The sequence below is a fragment of the Dreissena polymorpha genome, chromosome 11 (assembly GCF_020536995.1).
Source record: "Dreissena polymorpha isolate Duluth1 chromosome 11, UMN_Dpol_1.0, whole genome shotgun sequence".
In the NCBI taxonomy this organism is placed as follows: Eukaryota; Metazoa; Mollusca; class Bivalvia; order Myida; family Dreissenidae; genus Dreissena; species Dreissena polymorpha.
Genome location: NC_068365.1, coordinates 17,104,539 through 17,123,292, shown reverse-complemented (window position 1 = coordinate 17,123,292; position 18,754 = coordinate 17,104,539). Strand labels below are relative to the sequence as shown.

The 18,754-nt window shown below is 34.7% G+C and overlaps 1 protein-coding gene across 3 annotated transcripts in view; it reads left to right on the top strand.

Moving 5' to 3' along the window:
- The first annotated feature begins 384 nt into the window (after positions 1 to 384).
- The window catches only part of LOC127851040 (bifunctional methylenetetrahydrofolate dehydrogenase/cyclohydrolase, mitochondrial-like), a 40,192-nt gene continuing 21,822 nt past the window's right edge, over positions 385 to 18,754 (top strand). Inside the window, exon 1 of one of the 3 annotated variants that reach the window (XM_052384500.1) lies at positions 385 to 403. The gene's annotated coding sequence lies outside the window, so the exon portion shown is untranslated. Of the gene's footprint in view, positions 404 to 8,032; positions 8,192 to 17,309; positions 17,375 to 18,754 lie in introns of those variants that run through there. The other 2 variants (XM_052384497.1, XM_052384498.1) reach the window with 2 other exon arrangements.

The following is an 18,754-nucleotide window of genomic DNA, read 5'->3' as shown; positions in this document are numbered from 1 at the left end:
AATTACAAATCACTCGCCCTGAAGGCAATAAAGTATATAATATATATATAATTATGCTAACTTATATTACAGTCAGCTAATTGACTTCAAAAATCCATCTTATCAAATTAAAACATCAAAATATGTAAGCGTGATAGAAAAAAAGCGTCGAAAATTGGCGGATTTTAGCCTAGGGGAGTGGGTACTCCGTTTCCACCCCGTCTAAATCCGCCTGGGCATTACTCAACTGAATCTACATGTGTGCACCAATGGTTTCAAGGCCATCGACCCAAAAATAACAACTTGCTTTATATCAGTTAGCATAATAATATGTAGGGCCCGGGTTATCTTGTGATTTGTAGATGATTATCGAAGGCGTGGAATGTAATATAGCAAGCAATGAAACTCCGGAAATTCTATGGGGGTAGGGCGATTCTTGTTCTTATCCACTACTTTTACAAGAGAACGCCAAATATTAATAAACTATGGAAGCATATTTGTGCCACCACTTAACAACTTAAAATAACATGAAAATAATGGAGGATTTCGCGAAAAAGAAATTCTTTTCGCGAAAACAGATAAATTTTCACGTAAATAAATATATTATGTTAACACGAATTTATGCATGTTAGTGCTCTAAACTGCCAACACATACAGATAAAATGTTCATGAAAATAATGGAAGATTTCGCAAAAACAAATAACTTTTCTCGAAATCAGATAACTTCATGAAATTATGAATATTAATTCGCGAAAGATGCCAGTTATATAAAAATAGATGCTCTTCAATCGGTGAACATTGTCTTTATCCTACAGACCAAGAACTGGAGTGTACGTGCATACTATAGCAAGTAGTAAGTTTCCTTTTATTGTTTTATTTTTTTATGTAAATGCATCTTTGTTGACGAAAATACATGAAGCTGTTTTACATATTTATTTTCAGACACAAAAATGGAAATTACTGAGTGAGAAATGGATGTGCGATTTTTCTGTATTCATTAATGCAACAGTCTATACAGTGTCAATGTCACATTTAGAGTTCAAAGGTCGAAAACGGTACAGTACCAATTTCCCCCTTTGGAAAGCCACCTGTTAGACCTTTGGATTTTTTATTTGAATAATAGATCTCTAATTTTCTTTATGGTAATTCCAGATCATGCCCGCATACGATATTCAGGACGCCGATCTTCGGGGTATGTCATCATCACAGCTTATTGTTTTGTATCGTCAGAGAGGTTATTCTATACGTGAAATTCTTAGAGTTATGGCCATACGACATGGAACAATAACAAGCGAACGATCAATTTTCCGAGTCTTGAGACGTTACCGCCTGACTAGAGGCCAAAGTCAGCACAGTCTCGAAGAAATTATTCAAGAAATATTGCTTGAGTTATCAGCTTCCGGTGAAAATGCTGGTTACCGGCAAATGCGTCAAAGACTCCTGATTAATCATGGACTTGCAGCTACATTTGAGATGGTTCGTCTTATTTAAGGACTCATTGATTCACGAGGTGCTGCCGATGTACATATCTAGCTTTATTTAGATTACATTAGGGAAATTAATGGCATTCCAGTTCGGGTTTACGGTGACGCGGTATAGAAAATTCTATTGTCCGTGATGTGCAAATTGCATTACGATGGACAGACGCAGATCAGTACCATGGGAACCAAAGCTTCGTCTATGTTTCATCTAACAGAAATGTCTGAATTGAGAGGTTTTGGCGAAGTCTTAGAGAAATGTGTGGAAATGTCTGGATGAACCATTTTAAAGATATGAGTGATTTCGGATTACTGGACACATCTGATAGTGTGCACTTAGAATGCATTAGATATTGTTTTTCTTCTTGTCATTAGTAAAGACCTGAATGAAGTTTGCAATATTTGGAATACTCATTGTGTTCGTCGAAATAACCGAATTTCATGTCCTGCAGGAAAACCTGAGGTGTTGTTCTTTCAGCCAGAAGTACATGGCGCAAGAAATTGTAAAATATCACTGGTTGACCAAAGGGAATTAAATGATGTGGAACGGGAGTATTCTCAACGCCCTCCAGAACTTGGTGTATCACAAGAGTTCCTGACAATTGCAAGAGCAGCTGTCGGAGATTTGAATCTTCAATACCCACCTAGAAACAGAGAAGAAGGAACAGAGCTTTTTGCTGTAATAATCATGTACATTGAACGCATCGTTTAACACGGAAATGAAACAAAAATGAACTTAATGATACTTCTTTACAAACTGGCTAACTTGTGCATTGGTTGACAAAATGTCAATTAATAGATATAGTTGTGTCTGAAAGCAGAGCAAGTACTAGTTTTAAACAAGCTGTTGGCTTTGTATGCGCTGTCATTGCCATGTATGATTGTGTGTCAATAAAACAATACATGTTTTGTCAGTTTCGCTTTAAAATATCATTTTAATATGTGGCCAAAATGCTACTTTATTTGTTATGAACACCCTGAAATAAAAATAAAACACAAACCAGGTTACGGTGTATATGGAATCAATACCGTCACGGGGGAAGTACTGTTACACGAAGGGTAGAGTGTCTGGAAATATAATTTCTGGATCACTGCACTGTTTGCGTAACACTTTCAAATGTCATATGAACGATGGAATGCTTCTGTTCTGCCCATGTGTGGTAATCGCCCTTATACTGTCAAATAGTTATAAATTTTTTGGGCATACGGTATGAACAATGCAACACAAGGTGAGCCTTGAGACGGTTCTGTAAAGACTAAAGATAAACGAGAGAAACTGACTCATTACGACTGTCAAATTTGATATAATTGTTTCTTGCAGTCGTGTCAGAGGGCTGTCAGGTGTCATTTTCTCGTGTTCCCTTGAATGCAGGGGTTGTCATAAGGCACTTCTCGTCTTGAATTGTTTCGCCAATGTGGGGTGAGAATAGCAGTTTTATGCCATACAATAAGAGTGTTTCATATCCAAACTAATTTTTATTATGCAGTAGTCTACATGTGACCTTGACCTTTGAGTAACATACCTCAAACACACCAGTAAACATGGATAAATACATCAATAGTTATGTACAACTAACTATTTGTTAAGGTTCAACTACACAGAGTATGCGAAAGTGCAAAGGTAAGTCAGAGGTGGCTGTATTAGTTGAATTTGTTTGATGGTAATCAAGCTGATATTTAAACAAGAACCGTTCGACATCCACACACTCGACTTTTCTCAGGGCAGTGCTAGATTATTATTATAAAATGAAAATCTAAGTGAACAAATATACGTTGAAAATGGGGTATAATTCTGCCAAAATATTTTTTGGATAATCTGTCTTGCAAGTTGGTGTTCTCCTTTTGATAGTTAACAACAGCCCATTGTATAAAACTTGGATATCTTATCCGCCGGTTATCTTTGCGCACTGCTTAAATTTGTCCAAATTGGTTAAGACCTTGGTTAACTTTAACAACAACAAAACAATATCCAAAGCATGTGATGGTCTCGTGAATCTTTTTATACAATTGGAATCCAAATTAAATTATCCAAACACCAAAGATATTGAAAAAGATAACCAATGATAACTTTTATCAAAGTTTACACAACTGGCTGCAAGTGTTCAAAGTTAGAGGTGAAAACCTTTGATAGTTGTTGAAAAATGGACACCAGTCACACACTTAAACAAGACTGATGTCCTCAACTACAATGGTCTGACAACAATAGCTCAACATGCGTCGAAAAGTAGAGCTAAAACACATAAACATGATTAAGTCAAGCAAGGGCAAATAAAATTAATAATGACACTGTTTATTTTAGAAAAAAAAATATATAAAATAAGACAGACTTTTTGTCATATCACAGCATAGCAATCAATGTGAAATCAATGTTATCAAAAAGGTAAGAAAATAAGAAGAAAAAAACAACAAAAAAACAAGAACTTCGCGGACGAAATTGTGCTACGGACGCAGGCAGGACATGAAACATTGTACCATAAATAGAGATTTAACCTATAAGTCTTAGTGTGACTTTGACCTTGTGGGTAGGGACCTGGCTGTTAAGCATGACACATTGGACAATGATGATGAACCTTTGTGCCGAGTTAAATGAAATTCACTTGAAAGATGACGAAGTTATTCTCCAGACACGAATGAGACATGAAACTGTATCATATATGGAGATTTGACCTATAAGTGTGACCTTGACATTATAGGTAGGTACCTGGGTGTTTAACGCGACACATCGTCTAATGATGGGGAACAATAGTACCAAGTTAAATGAAATGCGCTTAATAAATGACAAAGTTATGCTGCGGACACGAAACATTGTACCATATAATCATATATGGACATTTGACCTATAAGAGTGACCTTGACCTTGGAGGTAGGGACCTGGGTGTTAAGAGCGACACATTGTCTAATGATGGGGAAAAAATTAGAACCAAGTTAAATGAAATGCGCTTAATAAATGACGAAGTTATGCTCCAGACACGAAACATTGTACCATATAATCATATATGGACATTTGACCTATAAGAGTGGCCTTGATCTTGGTGGTAGGGACCTGGGTGTTAAAAGCAACATATAATCTAATGATGGGAAACATTTGTGCCAAGTTCAATGAAATTTGCTTGATAAATGACGAAGTTAGGCTCAGGACACAAAAGCTTGTATCATATTGTCATATATAGACATTTGACCTATAAGTGTGACTTTGACCTTGGAGGTACGGACCTAGGTGTTAAGCGTTACTCATCGTCAAATGATGGGTAACATATGTGCCACGTTAATTAAAATTCGCTTAATAAATGACGAAGTTATGCTTTGGACACAAAAAATTGTATCATATTGTCATATATAGACATTTGACCTATAAGTGTGACCTTGGTCTTGGAGGTTATGACCTGGGTGTTGAACGTGACACATCGTTTAATTATGGGGGACATTTGTGCCAAGCTAAATGAAATTCGCTTGATAAATGACGAAGTTATGCCCCGGACACGAAACACTATATCATATTGTCATATATGGACAGTTGACCTATAAGTGTGACCTTGACATTGGAGGTAGGAACCTGGGTGTTAAGCGCGACAAATATGCAAATGATGGGGAACATTTGTGCCAAGTTAGATGAAATTTGCTTGATAAATGAAGATGTTATGTTTCGGACACAAAACATTATATCATATAGTCATATATAGATATGTGACATTGACCTTGAAGAATGGGACATGGTTGTTATGTGCCACTCATCATCAAATAATGGGGAACATTTGAGCCAAGTTAATTAAAATTTGCTTGATAAATGACAAAGTTATGCTTCGGACACCAAAAACTGTATCATATTGTCATAAATAGATATTTGACCTATAAGAGTGACCTTGACCTTGGAGGTAGGGACCCTGGTTTGTAAAGCGCGACATATCGTCTTATGATGGGGATCACTTTTGCCAAGTTAAAAGAAATTTACTTGATAAATGACGAAATTATGCTCTGGACGCGAAACACTATCATATTGTCATATATGGACATTTGACCTATAAGTGTGACATTGATCTTGGGGGTAGCAATCTTAATTTACGGCGAGACACATCGTCTAATAGTAGGGAGCCTTCGTTGCAGGATGAGTGAAATTTGATTAGTGATAAATGGCAAAGTTATGATCCGGACAAAAACGGGACGGACACACAGAGGGACGGACGATCGCGATTCCCATATCCCCCTCCGACCTATCAGGGGGGATAACAACTTAAACTGAAGGATATTAAATGCGAAAAAAACTTGAAAATTTGTGTAATACAGAACTATTTCAAACTCTTCACAGACAGGCCTTTTAAACTGAGTAAGCTTTATTTAATAATAATCTCAAAGATGACAATGTATAACATTTATGTTCATTGGTATTTGTTATTTTTTTATTAAAATGTTACTAAAAGTATACATTAACATTGTATTAAATGTTACTAAAAGTATACATTTTTTATCAGAAAACTTAAGTTTTAACTTTGTTCTCAAGAATAAAATTCTAAAAAAATTACCGTTTTACATAAAGGGACACAGTTTCCTTTTCATTAGCAGGAATATTTTTACCAGCTATCAAGCAATGTCTGGGGTGAATTGAAAATGTATTTTATAGTTAATTTTACAATATTCATTATTTTCAGCCTTATCAAAAATGACTTCCATTGTCATAAATTTGTTCATTTGACACTATTGCTAAAATATACACTTTCATTGTGTAAGAAATGAAATCTGGAAAAATTTCAACAAACTATGTTATATAAAAAAATATCAAAATATTTACCAATGTAATGTCAATCTGACATTTAGCAATTTGAAATCAATATCCTAATTTGAACAAATTAATATCCACACTTAAGATACCCTGGTTTAATAAGTGCTCTATAAGAATTGTAAAAACATGGCAATTATAAAACACAATCCAACAGTGCACAAGTATACATGAACATATATGCTGGCATCTCATGTTTAAAACCCTCAAGTCAAATAAACAAGGCTAAGATGACGCTAAATAAGTCTATGTAAAACTATTTACCAACAGGACAGCAAGGAAATTAAAAGAAGAAATACTTTGTGCTCAAGTGTGTAAAACCTAATTTCCAAAATAATGAAAAAACATCATAATATCATGAGTGTCACCCTCCTTGGGTATTTCTCAAATCTTTTCATTAAATATTGATTAAAACTACATAGTACATAGTATGAGCTTGGTTACGGTTGTATAAAACACCCATCTGGGTTTTCATTGGTTAATCGATCGTACCCAACTACTCCCTCGCCATAAATCAGTCCAAGAAATATAGTTCTATTAAGTAAAACAGTTTTTTGACATGTTGAACTGACACCTGCAAATGGGGCATATCGAACCCCTTTCTTCGCACCTGCAAACAGTTTTTTGACATGTTGAACTGACACCTGCAAATGGGGCATATCGAACCCCTTTCTTCGCACCTGCAAACGTAGCACAGCATGTGCTCACAGTCTAAAAAGGTATCGCAATATCTACATCTGAAAATCTGGCATGTTGGAATTCTAGGATAGGTAATACTTTGAAAAGAAAAAAAACAAAACACTCACGAAAGACCATACTAACACTTTTAACACTTCATGTTAAATAATTTAGGTCTTACAAGGTTTTATAAAGTGCCTCAGACACAGCAAAAAGTAAAAAAAGCTCTGGGACAGCTGTAACAAAAAATATAAGTTTACCAGTGAAAACATTGATTTTTATGAATACGTGCCTTCCCAAATTATATTTATAAAAGAAGTGTAGAACAAACACATTTCAAACATTTTTAATAACAATTAATATCACTATATTATACAATTAATAGATCTATTTTGTTTAAGTTAATTAAAACATACTAACAGACCACGCGTAGAACACCACGTTAGGTATTCACGTTAAAGGCTCTGAAGTGCATCTATTTTTAGATCTGGCAATTTTCGCGAATTTTTTAAGGTTTCGTGAAAAGTTTTCACGAAAAGTAAGGTTTTATGAAAAGTTATCTGTTTTCGAGATAAGTGATTTATTTTCGTGAAAACTGTAATTTATCTTTATGTGGTGGCAGTTTAGAGCACTAACAGGGAAAAATTCGTGTTAACATAATTTATTTTCTTTTCGTGAACATTTATCTGTTATCGAGAAAAACGTTGTTTTTTTCGCGAAATCCGCCATTATTTTCACGTTATTACATCTGGTAAGTAGTGGCACAAATATGCTTCCACAATAAACATATATTGTCATAACCTTTCAGTGAATGAATACGTTAGGGATTGTGTCTGTATTTAAGCTTTCAAGGCCATTCCATACCCATGAACTACATGTAATACGATAGCTTTATTTATCGTATTATCGATTTGACCGATATATCAACCGGTAAATATATATCAGTTTTCAATAACTTAGATAATCTCGGAATAATCTCAGTTTGTCATTTTAATTGTGATTTGAACATGAAAATTATAAATTTTGATTTATTTCCAATTTATTGCGATTTGAACATGACAATACTTTATTATAGATTTATAACCAAATGCACTGTAGTTAAAAAGGACTTTGATAAAACTCGTTCCGCGAAATGAACTTTTAAGTGCTGCGCCGGAAACCAGGACGCATGTAATGCACTTGGTGCGGAACCAGTCTAGTTTGTGGATTTGTTCCCGAACGAGTTTGAAACAGACAGCTGCCCTACCAACTGTTCGTTCATTTTTCTTGCATAAAGGACATATTGGTGAGGAAATAAAAAGGTTTTGGATAAGTATTGTGTACAGATATCAGGCTGATATTCACGCCATCACTTATATTTATCTTGAACGTTGTAAACAATATGTTGATGACGCAATATTTTGATGGTTCGTTTCAGGTGTCGTTCGTACCTAAAGTTTAGGCTAAAACACGTTGATATCGTTTACTTGATACGATAATTTCAAAATAAATTTTTACTAGTTATTGTCATCTTGATTGCTTTGTCAAACGTTTATTTTCGGAATTTTCCAAAGTAACAACTTGCAAATTGGTTAGTCTTATTATTATTATAGTATTTATAAGACGTGCAAAGAATTTATCATAAAGATACTTTTTAAATGTGCTAAATTCTTTGGAACATATCGGCGAAGGACCAATGACATGGTAGAAAAAAGAAAGTTTAAATTTTCATCAATTTGCGTAAAATTGCAAAATAACATTACCAACTCATACAGTTTTAGTTCAGAAGTCCATTTTTACCTCAAACATCGTCGAATTGTAAATAGAAAGTCATCAATTCTTGAGTTTAACTTTTGCTTAAATTGCCTTACAATTACTGACCTCTCTAAATGTTATGAAACTGATTTAAATATCAACCAATCATAAGAAGGTATTACGGAGTGTAAGTGTAATTTTATTTAACATGAGTTTTTAACACAGACTTTTACCTAAGTAGATCTAGTATGCTCATCTTTGTCGATTTAATAAGCATATGTTCAAAACAGATATGATGCAGTTTTTATTCACTCTTCTTAGTTTCAGCAACTTATGCATGTCTTTTTCACACCTCTGTCTGCGTTGTCATATGTTCTTACATTCTACGTTACAAAGGACAGTATACCGTACGATCTGTATCACTATTATTTATGTACCGTATGAAAATAAAAGATGTTATTTATTTCAGAACTTGCAAATTATTAATTGTCACTTTAGAAAAAAAAAAGTGCTCAATTAATCCAGAAAAGTGATATAACAGCGCATTACTGTATAACGTTCTGCGCCACAACTGACTATTAAACACAAACTGTGTGTTCCGGCTTTCATTCTTCACATTTACTCCACTTGGTTTCAGGGTTGGCATATTGACCGTTTGAGTATTGACCGGGCCGGTGGTCAATACCTGGTTTAAACCGGTCAATACTGGTCATTACTCGCCAATTCTGGTTGATTGAAAATTATCATTCCTTCTTTTCATTCACAGTTTTAACATTGTCTAAATCAGAAGCCTTAAAATGAAACCCAAAGATCCTATGTGGGGATGTTATCACTTATTAACAGAAGGGACTAAGACAGTTGCAAAAAGTAAAGAATGTTCACTTGAAGTGAGTGCCAAAGTGGTAAGATCAAGAACCAAGTTCTTGGTGAAAAACTCTGTGAGCTAGCCATGAAATTTCTCCCAATGCCAAGCAGCTCAGCGTCTCGAGAGAGAATCTTCTCCAACTTTGGTACCATCCAAACAAAACTCAGAAACCGTTTAGGAATCCAGAAAGCTGCCAAGTTAGTTGTGTGTTACTGGTTTCTCCGTGGAGATCAAGACATTACCTGGTGAATTTGTGACAGTTCAACAAAACACATTTTGACAATGCCTTTATGATGTGATTATGATGACATGTTCAGCTTAAGACATTATTGGCAACATATCTGTTTAATTTATATTATCGATATTGTTTAATTAAGCATGGACTATTAATAAAAATTGGGGGTAAAGTTCAAATCGACCAGTAATGACCACTTAGGGAGTATTGACTGGGGTCGGTCGATTGGTGCCAACCCTGCTTGGTTTACATCGAGGCTGTTTTTCGATAAATATCTACACAGCGAGCGAATCGAGAGATATTGAAGATTTGAATAGTGGTTGGATTTAAATGGCTCAGGCATGCAAAATTCAAAGTGTCATTACATAATTGTTGATGAACATTATTGAGAAATGAATTATCTGCACAGGTACATGTATGTAAATATGATTGCAATCCGTTGATATTATACTCAAACCCGGTTAACTTGCGGGTCAGGTTAAGTCACGGTATTTCATTAGAGCCCTCTGGATTTTGTTTATAAACAAATCTGCGTGACCTACTTGTCAAATCTGACAGAAAACATCTCTCGCTACAGATTGGAAACGATTTTTGGTTATTAAATGTCGTAAACCTCAGACTTAAACAATATTTGAATTTTTAGAGTTCAGTTAATTGTCGCAACGAAAAAATATGACATTGCTTGAATATAACTGTGCTATTTATTTTATGTGTTGTCTAAAAATTCCATATATTTAAATTTGTATATACTTTATTGATTGTTACTTTGAAAGGTATGTCATGCTGTTTAACCTATTTACCGCGAATCTACCGGGAGAAAAAATAAACAACAATAGCGGACAGTGGTGTTGAATTTGTTAAGAGGGCAGTTAATATTGAAGGATTTTCGTCATAAAAAGGCAGTTTTCAAATAAAGTTAATTTTAATATTATTGTCCTTTAAATCCTATATCTGATATATGAAGATGGTTTCTAGACGCAAGTGAATATTCCTCAAGTACCGTGAGTCAACCGTGTTGCAGTATAACTGTCTGATATCGGGGCTTGAATGTTGCACACTAAATACTTGCGCAACAATATAGACAAAGAAGGAAAACTTTCCACCATTGTTTTGGTCTTTCCCCCGCTGTATGCTCCAAATATTACCAATATAAAAAAGTAGCTGAATATTTGAGAGCGTCAACAAGTTGGACTAGCAAATGGGTATATTTATTTAATCAAGAGAGTTATTGCATCACTTTTTTCCTCTTGGCTGCATAGGTAAATAGAGATGCAACATTACATCCGACCCATGCAATAGACAAAAAATCTTACCGGACATGAGGTCTTATTACTTTTAAAATTAACCGGACCTCACCAGATTTTACCGGACCTCTTTCTTTTTTAACCAAATGATAGAAAAGACCCTTTATAAAGTTTATTTTAATAATTGACGTTCAGAATGTTTTACAATTCCAAATGAAATAAAATATCAACTTAATTAAAACCCGTTCTATCAAAACAGGTAAAACTTTCAGTCAAATTTTAAGACAGTTACAGGGTATGTGATTTTTTAGCTTGGCGTTTTCAGAGAAAACCTGAGGTATAATCATAGCCAGCTCGTCGTGTCGTGTCGTCTGGGTCATGCTAAAACCTTAACATTTGCTCTAAAATCAAAGTGCTTCCACCTAAAACTTTGAAACTTCATATGTAGATGCACCTTGATGAGTTCTACACGCCACACCCATTTTGGGATCACTAGGTCAAAGGTCAAGGTCACTGTGACTTCTAAAACAAAAAACAATCTAACAAGCTTTTATTTATTAGCTCATCTATTTTTTGAAAAAACATTATGAGCTATTGTCATCACCTTGACGTCGGCGTCCGATTAAGTTTTGCGTTTAGGTCCACTTTTCTCATAAAGTATCAATGCTATTGCATTCAAACTTGGTATCTATCATGAGGGGACTGGGCAGGCAAAGTTAGATAACTCTGGCTTGCATTTTGACATAATTATGTGCCCTTTTTATACTTAGAAAATTGAAAATTTTGGTTAAGTTTTGTGTGAAAACCCCAAAATATAATTTTAATGCTCCCGGTAGGGTGGCATATAGCAGTTGAACTGTCCGTCAGTATGTCATTCAGTCTGTCCGTCCGTCTGAAAAAACTTATACATTGGCCATAACTTTTTCAATATTGAAGATAGCAACTTGATATTTGGCATGCATGTGCATCTCATGGAGCTGAACATTTTGAGTGGTGGAAGTTCAAGGTCAAGGTCATCCTTCAAGGTCAAAAAAAAAATGTTCAATGCAGCATTCTCATGAAGCTGCACATTTTGAGTGGTGGAAGTTCAAGGTCAAGGTCATTCTTCAAGGTCAAGGTCATCCTTTAAGGTCAAAGGTCAAAATTAATAAATTTCAAAGCGGTGTTATCATTAAGCTGCACATTTTGAGTGGTGGAAGTTAAAGGTCAAGGTCATCCTTCAAGGTCAAAGGTCCAAAAAAATATATTTCAAAGCGGCGTTCTCATAAAGCTGCACATTTTGAGTGGTGGAAGAAAAAAGAGAGAGAAAAATTCAAAGCAGCGCAATAGGGGGCATTGTGTTTCTGACAGACACATCTCTTGTTTTTTTCAAACATGGTTTAAAAACACAAATTTTTATTTTTATTATTTTATTTTTGAAATACCGTCCAACCATCCCACCCAAGAATCCCCCCCCATTTTTTTTTTTTGCATTTTTTTTGCATTTTTGGAAGATAATGTAATAAATGACCACACACCCACACTATACACCCCTCTCCTCTTATACACCCCTCTCCACTCCACCCCTCCCTCCTTTGTGATTGAAATTGAGATAGGTCCCTACACCTTTAAAAAGAAAAATAGATGAGCGGTCTGCACCCGCAAGGCGGTGCTCTTATTCAAAACTGCACCCGTAGCCGAGCGTGGCACCTGTTATGCGGTGCTCTTGTTATACATTACAAGTAAAAACACTAAGTATTCTCATAGGGGGTATCACGTGAAAATTAAGATGGCAACATGTCAGTGCAGCAAGAGGTTTTTTCGCGACTGTTTCATCTTTATTACTTTTGTTTAATTAATTTGTAAATGCAGGTTACTTTCTAGGGGGGGGGGGGGGGGCTGTAATTTTGTGAACCCTCCGAGACATTTCGTAGCAGGTAAGTGCGAATATTAGCAATAATCACTTTTCGACTGGTTTCTAAAATCTGTTATATTTTTAATTTAAACAAATTTGTAAAAGTAAAATATATATATAAACCAGTCCAAAGTTGTTGTTTTTTTTTACATTTTCCAAGTTTCGAGTTCATTTTTAACCAAAGTTTTACAGATTGTTGTTTTTTGTTCGACACAAAGTCAGACAGTTTCGCAAATATTATCGGAATGGGTTATACATCACATAAGAGTGATTGTTTTTGCTAAAAATTAACGCCGATTTTCAGCTGCTTCTCAATTGCAAAAATCAACGTTTTTTCCCAAAAAGCTTACCAACATTTCCCCAAAAAAGCCTAATTAAAAAAAAATAATAATAATAAAAAAATAAGAAAGAAGTCTCTTATGACTTATGATTTCTGACTTATAATTTCTTAACTCTAGATCTCAACTTTATTTTTTAAACATCCTACAAAATATATAACTTTAATTTAGTCCTTTTTGTCGATAAATATTTCCCAAATTTGACACTTTTATCAATTAAAGCAATCCCAATTTGACCAGACTCCTTTTCCCCAAATGGCTAGAAACCCCCTGAACATGCACTTAAAAACAATTTTAATTCTGTTACTTTTAATCATATTTATATTGCTTAATTTTTCCCAATTTCATGGCTTAACGCACTATTTTTTCCAATGTCATGGTTTATCGCGCTAATTTTGCCAATTCAAATGGCACAGGCTGTAACAAACAAAAGCAAAAAAAATCACTGCATAAGATGGAATTGTCTATTTAGAAAAACAATGTTTTGGTACAATACATCACCACCAATTTTGGCCAACTTGGACATCACATGGATACACATCTATCTATCTCTGTTTACTGCCAACCGCTTTTTCAAGTATTATAGGCAGATATGGACACTGTCGAGTCTGTTTCCTGGGAAGAACCAGTACTTGGTGTCTATGGAGGAGATAATGAGAACCCTTCCCAAGTAGGGAGCGAACCCACAAACTCCTGATCGCTAGGCGGACACCTCATCAACTACACCACCGCGACCACATGAGCATTTGTAGGATTTATACTTTTCCATAATGAAACAACAAAATTATTGCCATATAAACTCGTAAAGGTTACAGACACTACACAATTTAGAACTGGAAAGTTTGACAAAGAACAAGCTCTCATTTGAATTTCTTGGCTAGCCATGTGATTTAAATGGTTTTACTTCTTATTATTATATAAAGTCAAGTTGTAGATATCAATAAAAGTTATAATAAATGTTATTTTATACAAAATGTTGGCATATAAAAACAGATTAGTGTTTGAATTTCAGTGTTGAAACAAAACTTCTTTTGACGGTATTTTGCTTATGAAATCAATTATATTTTACCAATTTCTTTAATTCAAGAAGCAATATTTGCAGGATAGAATTCTGCATAAGCCAGACCAATAAATGCATAATTTCAGTGTGATATTTAGAGAATTCTCTATTTTATATTCAAGCTTTTTTCGAGTGAGACTACATAACGCTCAAAAATGGCCATTTTAGCTCACCTGAGCTTTTGTGATCGCTTTTTGTCTGTTGTGCGTTGTGCGGCGTCAACATTTGCCTTGTTAACTCTCTAGAGGCCACATTTATTGTTCAATATTCATGAAATTTGGTCAGAAGATTGGTTTCAATGATATCTTGGATGAGTTCGAAAATGGTAACGTTTGCTTGAAAAACATGGCTGCCAAGGGGCGGGGCATTTTTCCTTATATGGCTATATATGGCTATAGTAAAATCTTGTTAACACTCTAGAGGCCACATTTTTGTCTGATCTTCATAAAACTTGGTCAGAAGATTCATCCCAATAATATCTTGGATGAGTTCGAAAATGATGCCGGTTGGTTGAAAAACATGGCCGCCAGGGGGCGGGGCATTTTTCCTTATATGGCTATAGTAAAACCTTGTTAACACTCTAGAGGCCACATTTATTTTCCAATCTTCATGAAACTTGCTCAGAAGATTTGTCCCACTGATATCTTGGATGAGTTCAATAATCGTAACCTTTGCTTGAAAAACATGGCTGCCAAGGGGCGGGGCATTTTTCCTTATATGGCTATAGTAAAATCTTGTTAACACTCTAGAGGCCACATTTATTGTCCAATCTTCATGAAACTTAATCAGAAGATTCATCCCAATAATATCTTGGACCAGTTCGAAAATGATGCCGGTTATTTTTAAAACATGGCCGCCAGGGGTGAGGCATTTTTCCTTATATGGCTACATTATATATAGTAAAACCTTGTTAACACTCTAGAGGCCACATTTATTGTCAATCTTGATGAAATATGGTCAGAAGATTTGTCTTAATAATATCTTGGATTAGTTCGAAAATGGTTACATTTGCTTGAAAAACATGGCCGCCAAGGGGCGGGGCATTTTTCCTTATCTGGCTATAAGGCTATAGTAAAATCACTCTAGAGGCCACATTAATAGTCCGATCTTCATGAAACTGGGTCAGAAGATTCATCCCAATAATATCTTGGACGAGTTCAAAAATAATGCCGGTTGGTTGAAAAACATGGCCACCACTGGGGCGGGGCTATTTTCCTTATATGGCTATAGTAAAACCTTGTTAACACTCTAGAGGTCACATTTATTTTCCGATCATCATGAAACTTGGTCAGAAGATTTGTCCCAATGATATCTTGGATGAGTTCAAAAATGGTTTTGGTTGCTTTAAAAACATGGCCACCAGGGGCGGGGCATTTTTCCTTATATGGCTATAGTAAAACCTTGTTAACACTCTAGAGGCCACATTTATTTCCAATCTTCGTGAAATTTGGTCAGAAGATTGGTCTCAATGATATCTTGGATGAGTTCGAAAATAATTATGTTGTCTTGAAAAAAATGGCTTGCAAGGGGCGGGGCAATTTTCCGTATATGGCTTAGTAGTAAAATCTTGTTTTGTATGTCTACAATTGTTTATAGTTAAACATTGTGAATACTTTTTTTAGTTCAATCTGAATGACACTTGCTGAGTGCAAATGCTGTTATCATATATTGATATAGTTTACTCAATTAGTTTTAATAATATCATCTTCAAACATGGTGACAATCTTTATGAGCATAATATTTTTTGCTCATGGTTAACTTTTGTGATCACCTTTTGTCAATTTTCTGTCTTCCGTTGTGCGTCATGAATAATTGCCTTGTTAACACTGTAGCGGCCACATAATATATTGTCGGATGTTCACAAAACTTTGTCAGAAGATTTGTCCCAATGATATCTTGGAAGAGTTAAAAAACGGTTCAGGTCTGTTGAAAAACATGGCCGCCAGGGGGCCATTTGTTGTTCATTCTTCATGAAACTTAGTTAGAACATTTGTTCCAGTGATATCTTGATAAACCAGGTCATTTCTTTTTATCTTAGGTGAGCCACTTTTGGCCTTTCAGGCCCATTTGTTAGAGCTTGTTTCCATCTCAAGAATGGTCTGTTAACAAGATACAAAATGCTCTAAGATATATATGTAAATATATGTTGATCATGAAATGAATAGTTTTGTTTTAGAAAATCACCAAAATGATGTCCATTCCCAGTTTGATGTCTTATTCCCAATTCACATAATACAGTGTTGTCTTAGTTGTTTTTTTCGGGACAATAGATATTTAACACATGCTTATGTACAAATTTAGTGTTCTTTAAAAATGAATATCTTGAAATTAATTTTGTTCCACAAAAAAATAAAAACAAGCATTTTGTATCTCGTCAAATCTATGTTACTATACCGCATCTTAGTGTTGAGATTTTGGCTATTGCCATAAGAAATGCTGTTTTTATGCCCCCCAAGGAGGGCATATATATTGATCGGACTGTCCGTCCGTCTGTCTGTCACACTTTGCGTTTAGGTTTAGAAAAATGCTCGTAACTTCTATGTCGCTTCAGATAGCAATTTCATATTTGGCATGCATGTGTATATGGACAAGGCCTTCCATACACACACAAATTTTGACCCCTGTGCCCTTGACCTTGAACTATGGGTCCGCGTTTAGGTCTCGAAATCTGTGTTTAGATTTCGAAAAAAGCTCATAACTTCTATCAAGCGTTTATAGGGGGCATAAGTCATCCTATGGTGACAGCTCTTGTTTTATATGGGTTGACTTAATGTTACAAAATATTTTGCGAAATATTAGTTGTTTTTGAGTATCTATTGTTTTTGAGTATCTATGTTACTTTAATATTTCCAATATATACTGGTGTATTTGATCAACCATGGAACAAAGCCCTATAAAAAGCAAAGCACATGATAATACTTAATCATGATGTAAATGTTTTTTAAATTGATGACAAAAATAATGAAATGAAACTTACAACTGACAAAAAAGACCAAAATGCCTTCTGCACATGATAGACATTGAACTTCATATATATATGCAAATGCTTGTTTTTAGTATGTTGTTTTGCACATAACTGTAGCAAATGATCTGTATATGTAAGTAATGATAGAGTTTTGATTTACCCATTAGATACATAAATGTATAACATCAACTATGCACAATATTGAAATTATATAACTATGAAAAAAGTATGATTTACCTGGCTTAAAAGATTTATTTAGTTAGAGGTTAATACCTCATTTCTTGAGGGCCAGAAGTGATAATCGTCACGCAGAGTGAATAATCGCCCGGAAGGCCGTATGCCCTCAAGCAACGATGGTATTAACGTCTTAAATACTTAACCCCCATTTACTGTACTATTTATTACAGAACCAGCTTTCCGTACTTTAATTTTCACTCAATTGATCACGCAATTTATGACGTATCTAACGTGATGTAATTTCTGTGACCAAACACAGTTTTAACTAGACTTTCTGGATTTTAGGGACAACAATTCCGTCGTGGAGGATTTATATTTAACAGTTAAATATTTTGTAGCATTGAACGAATCCAAAACTTGTTTCGGATTGTGTGTTTGTCATGCATCATTAGGAATCAATTTTGTGTAATGGCTCCAACAATCATTCGATTTCGTTAATCATGTTTTTGGTGAAGGTAAATTTTGCAACAATTATTTTTAAAAAGTGTGATTAAAATCAATATAAAATAACGGATGGAATAAAAAAATAAGACAAAAAAGCACGTCCTTGTTATTTTATTATTATAAACATCGGATATAAGTTGTCCGTAACGTCACGTGCTTTAACTCCGGGCTGATTATCGATTATCAACATTTGGCCGTGATAATCACCTTGCTTTGACCGATAATCACATGCATTTGAGTCAATTTTGTTACTATATATAGTTACATTTTGTTACTAAATATAGTAACATAAGTATTAATTTCTGGTAATGTGCTCAGTAAGAGTTCGCGGCGCGGAAGAGTATACTTTACATAACATTTTTGCATAATGAAAATAGTCCACTGCATGTTATGTTAAAATTGCGTAACACAGCTCTCCTTAAAGTTCAGAGATGAAGGTCCACCAGTAGATGCATTTTCAAAGACGCAGTGGGACTTGTAAATGAACTCTGAAAAACACACATACACATGCACAGCACAGCAGCTGAGGATATTAATAAGTAAACTAATAATAACAGTCAATTCCCACTAGATCAACTCAAAAACTGGAAAACCATTTTACTAAGTGATCAAGAGAAGTATTATTTCATTCTGTAAAGCAAAAAAAGAAATCTGTTTTATTTTTATATGCATATAAATTCCATTTCATTATTGTTTCATGAAGTCAGATAAGTTACATGTATATGCTTATAATTGCAAAAAAAAAGACAATCAGAAATAATTTATCCATATTTGCTAAAACTCAAAAGAAAACAACAAAAATGTTTGTTTTGATCACGTTTAAATTGTGTTT